The sequence below is a fragment of the Scylla paramamosain genome, chromosome 15 (assembly GCF_035594125.1).
Source record: "Scylla paramamosain isolate STU-SP2022 chromosome 15, ASM3559412v1, whole genome shotgun sequence".
NCBI classification, from domain to species: Eukaryota; Metazoa; Arthropoda; class Malacostraca; order Decapoda; family Portunidae; genus Scylla; species Scylla paramamosain.
Genome location: NC_087165.1, coordinates 4,872,444 through 4,887,869, shown reverse-complemented (window position 1 = coordinate 4,887,869; position 15,426 = coordinate 4,872,444).

The window sequence follows — 15,426 nt, the reverse complement described above, 5'->3', positions numbered from 1 at the left end:
CTAGTGGTTGTACTTATTATCATTTTTTTTTTTTTTTCATGAGCGAAACTTCTAACGATCACTATAATAAAACCAGTAAAACGCCTCGGAAGGCGATGGACGCGCGAACCTATCAGTTAATGCATCACTGGGAAGGGTATTTCAGTAAGAGAGAGAGAGAGAGAGAGAGAGAGAGAGAGAGAGAGAGAGAGAGAGAGAGAGAGAGAGAGAGAGAGAGAGAGAGAGAGAGAGAGGAGGGGGGGAAATTTCTGGCACCACGCACGTCGCGCATTTGCCTAACATTCAAATCACTCTAGCTCAAAACTATACGTGAGCACAATGGTTGTGCCATATACCATATACCACTGCCTTCAGTGGTATGTGTCCGCTCTTGCTGAGACAAAAAAAGTTGGTGAAAATTGCAAAAATGTGACGGTCGGTTTTTTAAAAAGTTTTATTATGTATTTTGCGCATTCACTGTAGTTTTGCAAATTTGACATGTTTTTTTTTTTATTATTATTATAACTTGTATTAATCTTATTACCCACAAAATTTGAATTTTGTCAGTTCATTAGTTGAAAAGTTTGCGGCAATTTCAGGCACCGCACACATCGCACACTTGCCTAATATTCAAATCACTCTAGTTCAATATTTTGCGAGAGCTTAATGATTGTGCTATACACCGTTGGAAAGGGAATTTCATTCTGTGTTCACTGGTATGTATCCGTTCTCGTTGAGACAAAAGGAAGTTGGTGAAAACCGCAGAAAACTGACGGTCACTTTACAAAAAGTTTTATACTGTATCTTGCGCATGCGCAGCAGTGTTGCAGATGTGACGTTTTTTTTTTTTTATAACTTGTACTACTCTTATTAACAACAAAATTTGAGCTTGATCAGTTAATTAGTTAAGAGTTGGAATTTTGATTATGCGCATATGCAGCACTACTTAAAAGTTGAAATTAAGGAATTTTATCAAAATTATAACATGACATCTCTTAAGTTTCATTAAAATTGGTTGAGTAGTTTTTGAGAAACCCCATTTTCAACATCCTTCTACTTTTTTTAAGTTACCAATAGAAGAGATGAAAGCTATATCATATAAAATTGATAGAGTTGTGCTATCATATGATGCTAATTTCGTTACGATCGGCCGCGTAGTTCCGGAGATATTAGCGCCTGAATAGCGTTGCGGTCGTGGCTTTAAGTATAAGTTTAATCTTTGAATATTTCACAGCAAATCCTTCCTACAGGTATTGGTGAGTGTTGAGTAATAGCCAGGCCAGCGACACGATCAGCTGCCACTTCTTCATTTCTTATTTTATTTGATAGCAAATGTTGTGATGATGACTGACTGCATCATCTGTCATGACTTTTGCTATCCCTGTACAACAGTAACAATGGATATCACTTCTCTTTCAATGTAGGCCGCCACAAGACTGGGGATAGCATCATGCCAGTTACGTAAAGTGGAGTCAGTGAGAGGTGGAGGAAGATGCTCCTCCAGTAGGGTGTGTGGGTGGGATGCCCATGTCCACTCCCTGGGTGTTGTGTGGTGGACAGTTACTGGTGAAGACTGGCTGAAATCCCTCTTAAAACTGGATATTCCACAGCTCTTCCTTTTTTCCTTATTTTATCCATACATACACTTCACTACTTAATAAGAGGTTATAATTGTGAGCAAATATATTACAATTCTTCATTTCAACTCTACAAAAATTATATGATCAGCAAATGTGGCAGTGATGGAGAGAAAACCGGTGCCTATCTTGATATGTTGTGAATGTTTCAGGAGGCGCTTCATGGTAGTTTAAGAAAAAATAAAGAAAAGTCTGTATGGAAACACATTTATACGAGTTAATTGTAATGATGTATTCACTAAGGTTATAATTCAAGAGATATTTCAATTATTGTGATGTTAAATGGCACTTCTGGCTCCCTCGGTATCCCTGAGCGGAGATAATTCATGGTAATCACACGCGCTCACAGGCTGGGTGAGTAAGGTGGCTGAGTGACTAATCATAACACTGCCTCCACTGTGACATCTGGCAGTAGACACCATTATGGGAGCCCTGATTTCCTAGATTTTGCACAAAGCCGTGAAGAGAAAGAAAAAAAGAGCAGACCACCAAGAACCGAATTTATATTTAAAGTTGCTTTTCTCAAGAGGCAGCAACCCAGAATCAGTAGGGGCCATATACTGCGTAAGTATAGGTGTATAGGTGTACGTACAAATGTGTATAGTTACTGTAATTCCTGCTGTTTGATGGGGTGATCACCGAGCCACCTGTTTTATCTAAGGAAATACTTCAATACTGTTTGGCATAAATTCCTCTCTATAATAGGCCATGTTGGTAGTGCATGTCGAACTGCAGGAGACACACATACACACACACACACACACAAAAAAAAAAAAAAAAAAAAGTACCAGACCAACCAGCCAAACTGATTCACTGATGAACTAACCATCTACTCGTAACTAATTAACTGACTAACTCACTCACTCATTCACTAGCTAACTAACAACCTACCTAGCCAATTAACCAGTTAACTAACTAACCAGGAGAGGAGATAGTTCACAATCTTACGAATACAAGAGTTCCTCCGTGTGCGTGGATACCAAAATTACTCGTGCAGAAGCTACATTTTTTTTTTAAGCAAGTTAACAATGTCAGCAGGAGGAAAGGATTCCCCGAAGACCTGCTCCTATTAGAAGGGCAGGAAGAAGCTGGAATATGCGTCGCTAAAGAGGAAGAAGGAGTCACGAGAAATGGAACGAGGGAAGGGGATGAAAAGGCTGAGTTAAATGAAAAAAAATAGCCTGAAGTGAAGACGTATCAAATATTCAACCGTCCTTGGTCACTTCACCGCCACCCTACCCTCACCTCCCCCTTGTGAGAGAGTAACAATAGAATTTTCGGGAGGGCAGCTGAAACCGAAGCTTTGTATGGAGAAGAGCTTGTTGTTGGCGGCGGTACACTGCAAGGATGTTTCGCAATCCTTTCTCTTTTGTAAATCTTTGCCAAAACATTATTCTCCTTGGCACTCATCGTATGCAATTTTCTTGTTTGGTTTTCAATAGCAGTAGTCAATAATTAATGTCTAGACACCATGAACTAAAGAAAAGTTAAAGAATAAGAAGGTTTCACTATGTCTGTATGAAATTCTTTGCTTAATTCACTCTCAATAAAAACTGAGAGTGAATTAAGCAAGAAAGCTTCCATTGTATTTATATGAGTCTTCTTATTTAATTCAGACTCATCACTAGGCGTCCTTAAAACACTTCATGATGACCTGGGTGGCCATGGTCTTGATTGGGAGCCACTGTCATACATACAGACCATCACTCCGGTACATGCGAGTATATGCGCCTAATTTACCTCCTACACGTAACTGCAATGTGTGTGTGTGTGTGTGTGAAGTAGCACGTCTTTAGAAAGATCAGACAAATTTATGAATGGTGGGATGATAGGCGGAATTAGCTAAGCGTGTTTTATACAAGAAATGTCATGCGAATATTTGATGGCTTGTAGCAACTTCCCTAATTTGCTGTGTTCTTATGACTCATGATCACTAGCCACCTATACTACTCTGGAGAAAGCTTAAGAGCCCATACAGTAGTCAATGGGTGAAGCTGAGGCCTTCCACACACCACACGCTACAGGATGGCCGTCAGTGCTCGCTGCCCTCCCCCCTCCCCTCCACCAGTGAAAACCTTAAGGAAGCTGAATGGGGCGCTATCCTAAGCCTGCCAAGCGACGGGAGAAGACAATACCACTGAGCCACCGATCTCTGTGTGTGTGTGTGTGTGTGTGTGTGTGTGTGTGTGTGTGTGTGTGTGTGTGTGCGTTGATTTGTATCGTGCCATTTTAACAGAAAAGCGAGGAAGACTAATCCGCTGTTTTGTCTGATGACTGGAGAAAAGACGTGGGAGGGGCAAGAGAAGCCTTACATGCGTACGCGCACACACACACACACACACACACACACACTCTCTCTCTCTCTCTCTCTCTCTCTCTCTCTCCTCTCTCTCTCTCTCTCTCTCTCTCTCTCTCTCTCTCATCACACACACACACACACACACACACACACACACAGCCTCATCTCCAAAACATAATTTACCCCTTTCTGCTACACAACCGCCACTATTTTCCAGCCACAATGAACTGAATAACACTTCCCTCACTGCCATCAGCCCGTCTTTCACAATTTTATACCAGTGTCGTGAGAGAACAGTGTGTTCACATTTCTAAGAGCAGTGTAGAGAAAAGATATTTTTTTCACATTTGTATGAGTAAAGAGATATGGTTCTCTCTCTCTCTCTCTCTCTCTCTCTCTCTCTCTCTCTCTCTCTCTCTCTCTCTCTCTCTCTCTCTCTCTCTCTCTCTCTTTCACGCGTCTTCTGGTAGTGTAAGGCGAGGCGGTCTTTCCTCACCTTTTCACTTCAGTATGTTTTCTTCATAACAAGACAAAGGTAGTGCCTCTCTCTCCTCCTTTCTATTCAGTACCATTGTCTCATCTCCACCTTCCGTACGTAAGTCGTTTTCCCTGAAATATGCCGCTACTTATTTCACTTTAACTTTTATTTATTTATTTATTTTCATTTTTTTTCTATTTTAATTTTATCTTATTTTATATATTTATTTATTTACTTCTTTTATCTATTTGTTTATTTTTATTCTATTTTTATTTATTTATTTATTTTTATTATTTTATCTTATTTGTTTTTATTTATTTTTTATTTATTTTTCTTATTTTTTTATTTTTTATTTACTTATTTATTTTTTATTTATTTATTTTATTTATTTATTTATCTTTATTATTATTATCATTTTTGTTTTGTTTTGTTTGCACACAACTACAAACTGCTGAGGAATGCGATGGACGAAAGTAAGTCACATTTCAGTGGAGCAAATCGCCTTTATAGCACATTCAAGATCACGATAAAAGAATTGCCTCCCCTCAGTGCTGCCCACAGAATCAATCAACTGAATGGAGCACAGAGGCAGTAAAGGGACAATTTCCAAGAGACGCTCAAACTACCTACGTCGTTCCTGCTCCGTCATAGCCCTCCCGTGCCACAAGCGAGCCACCTTCCAGTCATCGTCGTGACTCCTAACACAAACACAGGATTCACACTTGTATAACTGACTCGGCCACAGTTGGACAGAGCACGGTTCTCATTGTTCTGTCGCCCCACATGACTCCTTCATTACAACACTTAGACTACCACCACAACCACCACCACATTACCAGTGCTACTATTTAATTTCACTCACATTATCATCCTTTTGTAAGCAAGCACGCGCGCTCCGAAACGTGAGCTCCTGATAGAACTGCAGCCTGAATTCAACACAATGCTCTCAAGTTTCGGAACGCTGTAGGTGCCGCTCGTGTGCCCATACATATCTGTTTTGTTTACCATTCTGATTTACCAATTTATGTCATCTGTTTTCTCTTTTCTTCTCGATTCTGAAACCTGGCAAAAGCTGCACCCGGGCTCCAACAAGGTGGGGTTCGGGCGTGCAAGTTTAATGATGCTGGATGTCACATAAAATATATATTAAGTGTGTGTGTGTCTGTGTGTGTGTGTGTGTGTGTGTGTGTGTGTGTGTGTGTGTGTGTGTGTGTGTTCTTACCTAATTGCATTTTTACAGGACTGAGTCAAGCTATTATGTTCCGTCTCATTAAGGTAACTTGTAATAGTTACCCCTAGAGTTATGAATGTTCCTTGCACACACGACTTCATCAGTCAATGCATTCCATTGGCTGATTGCTGTCAGGAAAAATGTTTTCTCATATCTTTCTTCGCTCTTTTTTTGTACAACTTCTTACTGTGTCCTCTTAGTACTGGTTGTTAAGGTACCACAAAATACGTAAGATTAATGTATAGAAACACATTTGTACATCATAATCATGTTACTTCACTTTCGTCTCTCCTCTAGTGTTGGGAGCTTCAGCACGTTAAGCATTTTCTTCATAGCTAAGATCTTTCAAGCTGATCTTTGCACTTTCTCTAGTATCTCTTCAACGTGTTTCTTTTTCTTTCTTTTTTTTCAGATATGGATTCCATACTAGCTTATTGCTGCATATTCACTAGTCTGTGTGTGTGTGTGTGTGTGTGTGTGTGTGTGTGTGTGTGTGTGTGTGTGTGTGTGTGTGTGTGTGTGTGTGTGTGTGTGTGTGTGTGTGTGTGTGTGTGTGTGTGTGTGTTATTTGTAAAAAAAGAAATCAACTTAAACAGAACACTGTGCTTGAAATCTTGCTCCATGAATGGATGCAGAGAACATTTAATCTTCTTGGACTTGAGTAAGTTACTCGAATTGAGGTCAGATTATGAAAACCTTTATTTTGGTGCATGTTCCGCTGACTGACTGCACCATTGTTTACTGATCGTGGTCTCTCTCTCTCTCTCTCTCTCTCTCTCTCTCTCTCTCTCTCTCTCTCTCTCTCTCTCTCTCTCTCTCTGTATATATATAAATATATATATATATATATATATATATATATATATATATATATATATATATATATATATATATATATATATATATATTGGTCTTTATTTTCATGGGTATGGAGGAAAAGTATTCACGTCTTTTCACTGTATGTTTTAATATCTATTACGCAGCATTACCTAAAAAAAAAAAAAAATCAATTAATTTATCTGTACTGTTTACGAAGACTCGCACTGGTAAATACCTGGTAAATAATTTGGTTTTGTATACGATCCAAAAATCATATCTTATATTTGTAGTCTTATTTTTATTTTCTCAGCAACCAATTTGTACCGCGATGAATCTCCAAAATGTATCCATCTGTACTTATACAGTTCGCTGAGGGTCTTTTTACTTTAAAATTGATAACATTCTCTTTCGCTGGATTTTACATTTCTCGTTTTCTTTTTCTTTTTTTTTTTCTGTTGGCATCCCTATATTAATAATTTTCGTGTTATTACATATTTCATGGCACTCTCGTTAGATACAAGAAACAGTAAAGGAAGCTCATACTGTGCATAAATTCATCACGTTAAACGTTTGCCAGTCTTCTATATGACATCACTACACAGTCTTCATATCTGACTATACTTGTACTTTTTTTTTCCCCTGTTAACTTTCATCACCACTATTTACGTCATCACCAAAGGTCTGCATATCTGACAATAATCGCACAATTTTTTTTTCTTGCTAATTCTTATCAGCCATATTTACGTCATCACTAAAGGGTCTGCATGTCTGACTATGATCGCACAATTTTTTTTTCTTGCTAATTCTTATCAGCCATATTTACATCATCACCAAAGGGTCTGCAAGTCTGACTATCCTCGTCCAAAAATCATCCTTGTTGACTTTCATCAGGTTTATTTAGCCCATCACTACACAGTCTAAACATCGTCTCTTTATTACTCTGCCTCACTAATTAAGATAAATAGCTGTACGTGATTGAAATGCCTCGCCTCACTGATAAACATAAAAAAAAAAAAAAACATACCAGATGCACCATAATGAACTTTCCATCACATATCCAATTATCCTATTCTTTATTTATCTTTATATTTCCTTGTTAATCAGATCCGTCTACTTATCGCAGAAACCTGATTTTTTTTTTCCTTAGACAAGATTAAGGATGATTGTAAGGACTAAAGTCTCTCTCTCTCTCTCTCTCTCTCTCTCTCTCTCTCTCTCTCTCTCTCTCTCTCTCTCTCTCTCTCTCTCTCTGTCACACACACACACACACACACACACACACACACACACACACACACACACACAGATCCATCAACAAACTAAACATACATTTTCTCCTTGTATGAAAGCTGCATTTATCAGATCATCTTTTTTTTTCATATTACAAAAGTTTCCTTTCTTCACGCAGACTACTCTCTTCTTGAATGCAACATGTTAATAATAGAACAGAGGATAAGAAGCCTGCAAAATGCTAGTAGGCCTACACGAGGGAGGATCCTGTATGCCTGCGACACCATATGGCATCCCTGTCAATAAAGTGATCTAATCTTCTCTTAACCCTTTGGCTCCTATGGTTCCCTCTCAAATTTGATATAGCACGACGCAAGTCTTGTGTGATCTTGAAAGGCACCACTGGCACCAACAGGAGTGATACAGGAATTCAGGCTTTAATAGTAAATGTACTTTTAATTTCGCTCAGTACAAGCATCTAGTTACTCAAATTTTGTTTATATCATACGAAGTCAAAGGGTTAAAGTTTTCAAAGTAAGCACACGTTGGTCTACTGTAATAAACAAATGGCAGATCTTCATATTGGTGAAGAACACAATGCATCATGCAGGAATCATCTAATTTTTCAAATCTAACTAATCACGTATGTCAGTGACAGTCACCCTGGGTGCGTGGTGCAACCCAGGATATATTAACTTTCAAAAGATACCTGGAAATAGTGGGATACATGGGAAGAACATGACATGGCCACTGAGTGAAAGAGGACACAATAGGAAAAATGTTTTAGGAAGAAAACTGTGTGTTAGGTAACATGTACATGCATGACATGGCCAGTGTGTATAAGAGTGCACAACAGGAAAAGATGTATTTAGGAAGAAAATGGTGTGTTACGTAAGAAATTAATTCAAACCGAAATTTTAAATTTATGCATTATATTAGAACATTAAACTCAGCGCCTCACAGGTTTGAGACTGTGGCATTTCGTTCCATTACACATTTCAGCCCATATATAACAATTATTTAGGACCAAATAGCTATTTTCTGTATTCATAATAGACATAAGGTTTTTATTTATAAATGTTCAGTGTTAAAAAATAGAGGAAAACGTGAAACACTCACGCATTCTTTTAATTAATCGTCCTAGGCACGAGGGCACATAAATTTCACAAAAGCTCCCAGAAGAGAGCATAAACTTAAAAAAGGTTGAGATGTTTGTCTTAATAATGATGATCATAAAATCGAAGCATAACAGTGCCTAACACAATGTCGGTAATGGCTTTCAGGGGCAACCTGAACTGGAGATATTCGGTTTGTTTCGTACTTCCAGTGCTTCAATTTAGTGAGAACGCATAATGAACTGGTGACATTGATTTCTATAGCACGAAAAGACAGTTATTCCAATTTCACTCTAGCCTTACTCTTAAAGCAGCCATTTTCAATATAGAGTCTTATACTCCCCCACATAATATGCTTCAGAAAACAAGAAGCCTCCGAGCAATGTACGAAGAAGTACGGCATTGGTGGTAAATCAATAAAAATATACATATGTTTAATGCCACTACAAGAGTATGGTCAACTGCAAGTACATCACAAATATCTGCATTGTTATTAATGTAAACCATGTAAATTTACAGTACAGTACCACAAAGACCTGAAGGGGGATACGACAACTCATTAATCTTACTGGTGGAATGACTCACTGAAACCAAAATCCTGCGGTCCACTCTGAGTCTACTCCAAACATATCGCTCAGAAGCTTCAGTTGAGTTCCGTCATTAATGAAGCGACATGCTGCAGCACGACCAAGTGTACATTAAGGTTCCTTGTGATCAAATCGCTGTGAAGGCTCTTTCCCTTACTAAGGTATCCACGCACCCTTTGTTATATAACGGCATGCAATACTGCTCTCCTGTACTCACTCGATATCTTGTTTCCCCAGCGAGGGTGATGAGCGCGGCGCCCGTCATCCCCCCCACCCCCCATCCCTGAACGGCTATTGGGTATTGGACAAGGGTGGTCTTAACATGGATAAAGAGAGGATGCTTGAAACCTCACCGAGTATAATAGCAACGACAACGACAACAAAAACAAATAATAATAATAATAATGATAATAATAATAATAATAATAATAATAAGAAGAAGAAGAAGAAGAAGAAGAAGAAGAAGGAAGAAGAAGAAGAAGAAGAAGAAGAAGAAGAAGAAGAAGAAGAAGAAGAAGAACAGTTTCCCACCTTCCTGCTCACTGTCCCAATGCGCGTATAGTATAGCCACGGTGAGTAGCAGAGGAAGTTTCAGAACAGATTTCCACTGTCACTGTGTACTTACAATCTATGTCTGATCTAGTGAAAATGTATCTGGCGTCAGGTATCGTAAAGGGATTCTCGTCACATACACAGGGCGGGAGACTGCAGGAAAGTGTTATGTGCTGTATGAGTATGGAAAGTTACTTCTATAGGTCATGATTATATAGACTGGAGATTGTCAACCTGCCGAATGCCTGCTGGCGCCAAAACTGTCACACTCATCTATACTCGTACATTACGGAGAGAGAGAGAGAGAGAGAGAGAGAGAGAGAGAGAGGAGAGAGAGAGAGAGAGAGAGAGAAGAGGAGAGAGAGAGAGAGAGAGAGAGAGAGAGAGAGAGAGAGAGAGAGAGAGAGAGAGAGAATTAACACCAAACAACCACGTGGCTTGAAATAATGCAAAAAACAAGAGCCACTACACTTAAGTATATGTATGTATTACTGAAAAGAAGACACATGCAAGAAAGCACCAAAAAAAAAAAAAAAAAAAAAAAACACCGAAGCAACAGAAATAAATGAAGATGAAACAAATGAAGCATTTTGCATATATGCACACTCTTGTTACCCCGTTGCACACACACACACACACACACACACACACACACACACACACACACAGACACACACGCACACACTCGATGAATAGATTGGAGATAAATAATAAATCGAAATTCTAAGATGGAAATGTTAACTTGCAACAATCGTCCTCACTCGGCACGACAATCAGAGCCACAAGATCCCGCACACAACCTTGCTGGAGTGTGAACCGAACCGAAGTAGGTTATCACACCCCAGGCACAGTGCCGTGAGAAGTGACACACATAGACACTGACACACAAGACCCTGAACTAAATAAAATAGGTAGGTATACATCACTCACGTCATCGAAACAGGAACCTAACTTATCCTAATTACCACAGGCGAGACTAGAAGCGACAAGGGAATGACTAAATAAATAAGATAAAATAAAATACAGTAAATAAAATAGCAGACACTTTAATATCTGGGATCACGTTGTCAAACATCTCAGCATCTTATCTTGCCCACTTTTGACAGGCTCTAGTGGAAGTTATTGGAATTTTTCAAAGGCGTTTATATTATTCCACCGATAGGGAAGCCTCCATGAGAACCCTACTATTCATCTGCTTTGAAAATCAGTTCGTATGAGAGAATTTCAAAGTAAAGGCCATGGTAAGAACGTAAGAAAATCAGAGAAGCTACAAAAGGCCATCAATCTTACACGTGCCAGTTCCTATATTTTCTTCAGGGGGCTTTTTTCTTCCCCGCTTGGCCAGAGACCCTCTTACATAAAAAAAAAAAAAAAAAAAACCTACCTCTATCCACCAATCATCTCCATCCATGTCTCGTCTCGTTTCAAGGCTCCGTATTGACTTGGTATGAAAATGCTGCTACAATGCTGGAACACACTGAGCGACCTTAGCAAGCTTGAAGGAGAAAGTGGTACGGAGAGAGTGAGAAAATGACTGAGAGGCGGTACAAGAGACAAGTGAAGACCACTATCTCTACGTGACATGAGACCCGACACACCTGTCTCGTCAAGGTGTTCCCAGTCTCACCACAGGTACTAGTAGTAACAAAGGAAGCATATTCTTATTACTTCTCCTGCTCCTTCTCCTCCACCTCCTCCTGACAAAGTAGTGGAATTCAAGAGCCTCCTGGAATTTCCCCTCGACGCTAGCGCCAATTAGGTTTAGGTTATTTTGGTGAAACATACAGGCACCTTTCAGTCTCTTGGCATTACTGCTGCAGCATTTTAGCGGCTCGTGAATGGTGCTTCAGTTCCTGTTCTCTCAGCTCTTGTGTTGCTTTTCACGGCAAGCTCTCTCTCTCTCTCTCTCTCTCTCTCTCTCTCTCTCTCTCTCTCTCTCTCTCTCTCTCTCTCTCTCTCTCTCTCTCTCTCTCTCTCTCTCTCTCTCTCCGGAATGTACGGGTACAGTAAGCCTACACCCCGTCTTGTTCAGCCTCACCCTGCAGCATAAAGACGTGTCACTATGCTCTGTATCCTGCCAGACACACCGGACAGGGAACTAACCGAAATGCTGGTAATGCGCAGCTCAGTGTCCATCCTCTTAACAATAACTGTCGCCTCTGTCTGGCAGGCCACGGCTACAAAAGTTCAAATGACAACTCCCCTCGTGATCCCAGTCCTTGCCTGCGTGGTCACATGCAGGATCCAATGACCTCGACCGCAGGTATGGGCAACTGTGTTATAATATTCTTGCCTCCACTCGCTTCATGCCAAGACAGTCTGCTCCACGTAAGGGGGACTCTTTCCAAAGTCCTTCACTGTTTACCGGTAACTGAAATCGAGTTTCTTAAAGCATTTACGCAACACACTATGCTAAATGCTTCTTTTTGTTCTTTTTATTATTATTATTTTTTATTGATTGCATTTATTTATTTTTTCCTGAAAAGCGACTTGTTCCCTGAGAGAACGTAACGCTACTTTTTTTTATTTATTTATTTTTTTATTTATTTTTTTTTCCTACGGCACAGTTTCAGAAATTCTGGAGGTAGTTCATTATACTCCCACCCAAGAGTATATTTTCTCTGAAATATTCACAAATATACTTCTAAGCTGATCAAGTAAAAGCTGCGGATACTTAAAAATAAATAAATAAATAAATAAAATAATAAAAAAGTAAATAGATAAAATATATATATATATATATATATATATATATATATATATATATATATATATATATATATATATATATATATATATATATATATATATATATATTTGAGTTTTTAATATTAATTAACTTATTTATTTATTTAGTTATTTACTAAATTTACTTTAATGTAAAATGTCATGAGAACTTGCACATTTTTTATCCAGATATATAGATCAAATAACAATACAACATTCTGCTCCAAACTATGTGCGAAAATCAACAGGGAAAAACCAGGTGTCGGTCAATACTACACGTGACCCGCCCCTCACGTCGGCATGAGCCACTGGCAGTCTGGTTTTTCCGAGTAACACTCTAGTTGCTTATGTGGAAACCATTCAGGCAAGTGGCAGGATTCACATAACGTTGTTGTTGTGACCCCATGAATACTTGCTGGGAATAATGGCAGCAAATGAGAGAGAGAGAGAGAGAGAGAGAGAGAGAGAGAGAGAGAGAGAGAGAGAGAGAGAGAGAGAGAGAGAGAGAGAGAGAGAGAGAGAGAGAGCAAACTTGAAACAGCTGCTTACTGTATCATTCCTGTTGTTAATCATGAACAACATTAACAACAACAACAACAACAACAACAACAACAACAACAAAAAGGTCTCTTGGCGCAACAGGTGGTGTCCCGGGATGCGGCGAGCCACCATACCCTACTTTTCATACTTAACAAATGCTGATAATCGCGAGAAGCTCTATCATATCAACCACACGGCTATCTAAAACATGCCGTCAGTTATCGCCAGTCTCAAAGATGGCAGCTGGTCCATCACGTATCATCTTCATATACCTTTTATTCCATTCCCATGCGTTCACATTCGCTATCATTTGTTGTGTTTGGCGTGAGAACAGGAGAAAGTAAGGCCTGAGATTGAAAAGTTAATCCATGGTTCTCCTTTTTTTTATTATCATTATTTATCTATTTATTTAGGGGAAGTGGTGATCATTGACATATTAATGAAAGCTACGCTATAGTCTTTGTACAGCCCGAGGTGTATCATGTGTTTAATTCACGACTGGATTTAGGCTAAGTCTCTCTCTCTCTCTCTCTCTCTCTCTCTCTCTCTCTCTCTCTCTCTCTCTCTCTCTCTCTCTCTGTTGTCTTTCCGCTGGTTTGGTTAAGTTTTTTATTTTTTTTCTTTCAATACTTTCTCTATCCCTGACAGCAGTGGTACCCAATCTAACCTACTGCGCGACCGTTCGGAACCTAAGACGAACTGTAGCGTCGGGGATAATGAAACGCGTTTTTTTTTTTTTTTTCATATTACTTCCTCAAAGGGGGAAGCCATAGTAATTTTTTTTTCTATAATTGCTATAAGAAATAATGAAGCTGTACTGCTAGTGTGTGTGTGTGTGTGTGTGTGTGTGTGTGTGTGTGTTTGTTGAGGGAAAAATTGCATCTCTATTTATTTACTTATTCACTATCCGATTGGAGCCCTACACGATTGAAAATGTGCCCCGAAGCCTACAAAAGATTGTGGGAGCTCTCTCTCTCTCTCTCTCTCTCTCTCTCTCTCTCTCTCTCTCTCTCTCTCTCTCTGAAAACACATTCGCGTGCACCATGTGGTTAGCAGTGGCGTTGAAGGTGTGGACTGTTATGACGCGGCCCAAACTGCAGACCACACTTCACTATTACGAGGTTCTCTTCATAGAACGTTATTGAAAATCTTGCATACGTGCATTATGGCACGTCCCTGTTGAGACTGGAAAAAAAACACGTTGCTTTTAAGCCCTGCCGAAGAAACCATGTTATAGAAGTAAGATTACATAATGTACTAAGGCCGGGGCACGGTGAGTTTCCCAGTCCATTCGTTTATTTATTTATTTATTTATTTATTTATTTAGCTTATCTATTTATGTATTGTGTGTGTGTGTGTGTGTGTGTGTGTGTGTGTGTGTGTGTGTGTGTGTGTGTGTGTGTGTGTGTGTGCACGCGCGTTAAATGCAACCATTATTTAGCCATTGTCGTTCATTAACATATCGCACCTACAAAACTGAGGATAATAACTGAAGATAATAACTACAGCAGTATGTGAACTCGTGATATTATTGGTAACTATAAAAAATAAGTTTCAGATCGTTTATAATAAGAAAACACAAAACTGTGTTGACGGAAATGTCAGTAGCAGGTGTTCATCATAACAAATTACAATCTTGACAACACTTTGACACAATATCATCAAGAACAATAAAAAAAGGGGCATTCTTGCTAATATTGCTTCCTTTACATCTACGTACTGTAAATATACAATTTAACTAATTATTGCTCTGCACGAATTCATAGTTACCATATCGTCTAAAACACACAGATACAGCGACTACATCGGAAGTTACAAGCCACTCACCGCCAGTCTGCGTCTCTGGACGCCGTTGTTGATACCGCTGTATGTCATGGCAGCGGGTGTCGAGAAGTACTATCAGTGTTCAGTCCTCTCCAGGAGGCTGTATGACCAGACCAGTTCAGGGAACAAACTTCAAGTGAACGAACAAGTCACTCTTCCACACACCATTGTGTCCGATCCCCTGTTCACTCGCTCTCACTGAGAAAGTTCGCTTGTGATTACAGATGACAGATGATAGTAATGTGTAGTGTTCAGCTGAAATACACCTTAGTTCTTAGTGCAAGTTGGACGAGAACACAGGAAGGTGGGAGCGGTGGTGCTCTCTCCGCGTCTCTCCCCCACGGCCACTGGTAGGCGCCACACAGGGTCGCGTCATAATTCTTCGCTCACTCGTGGTTTTTTATTTTC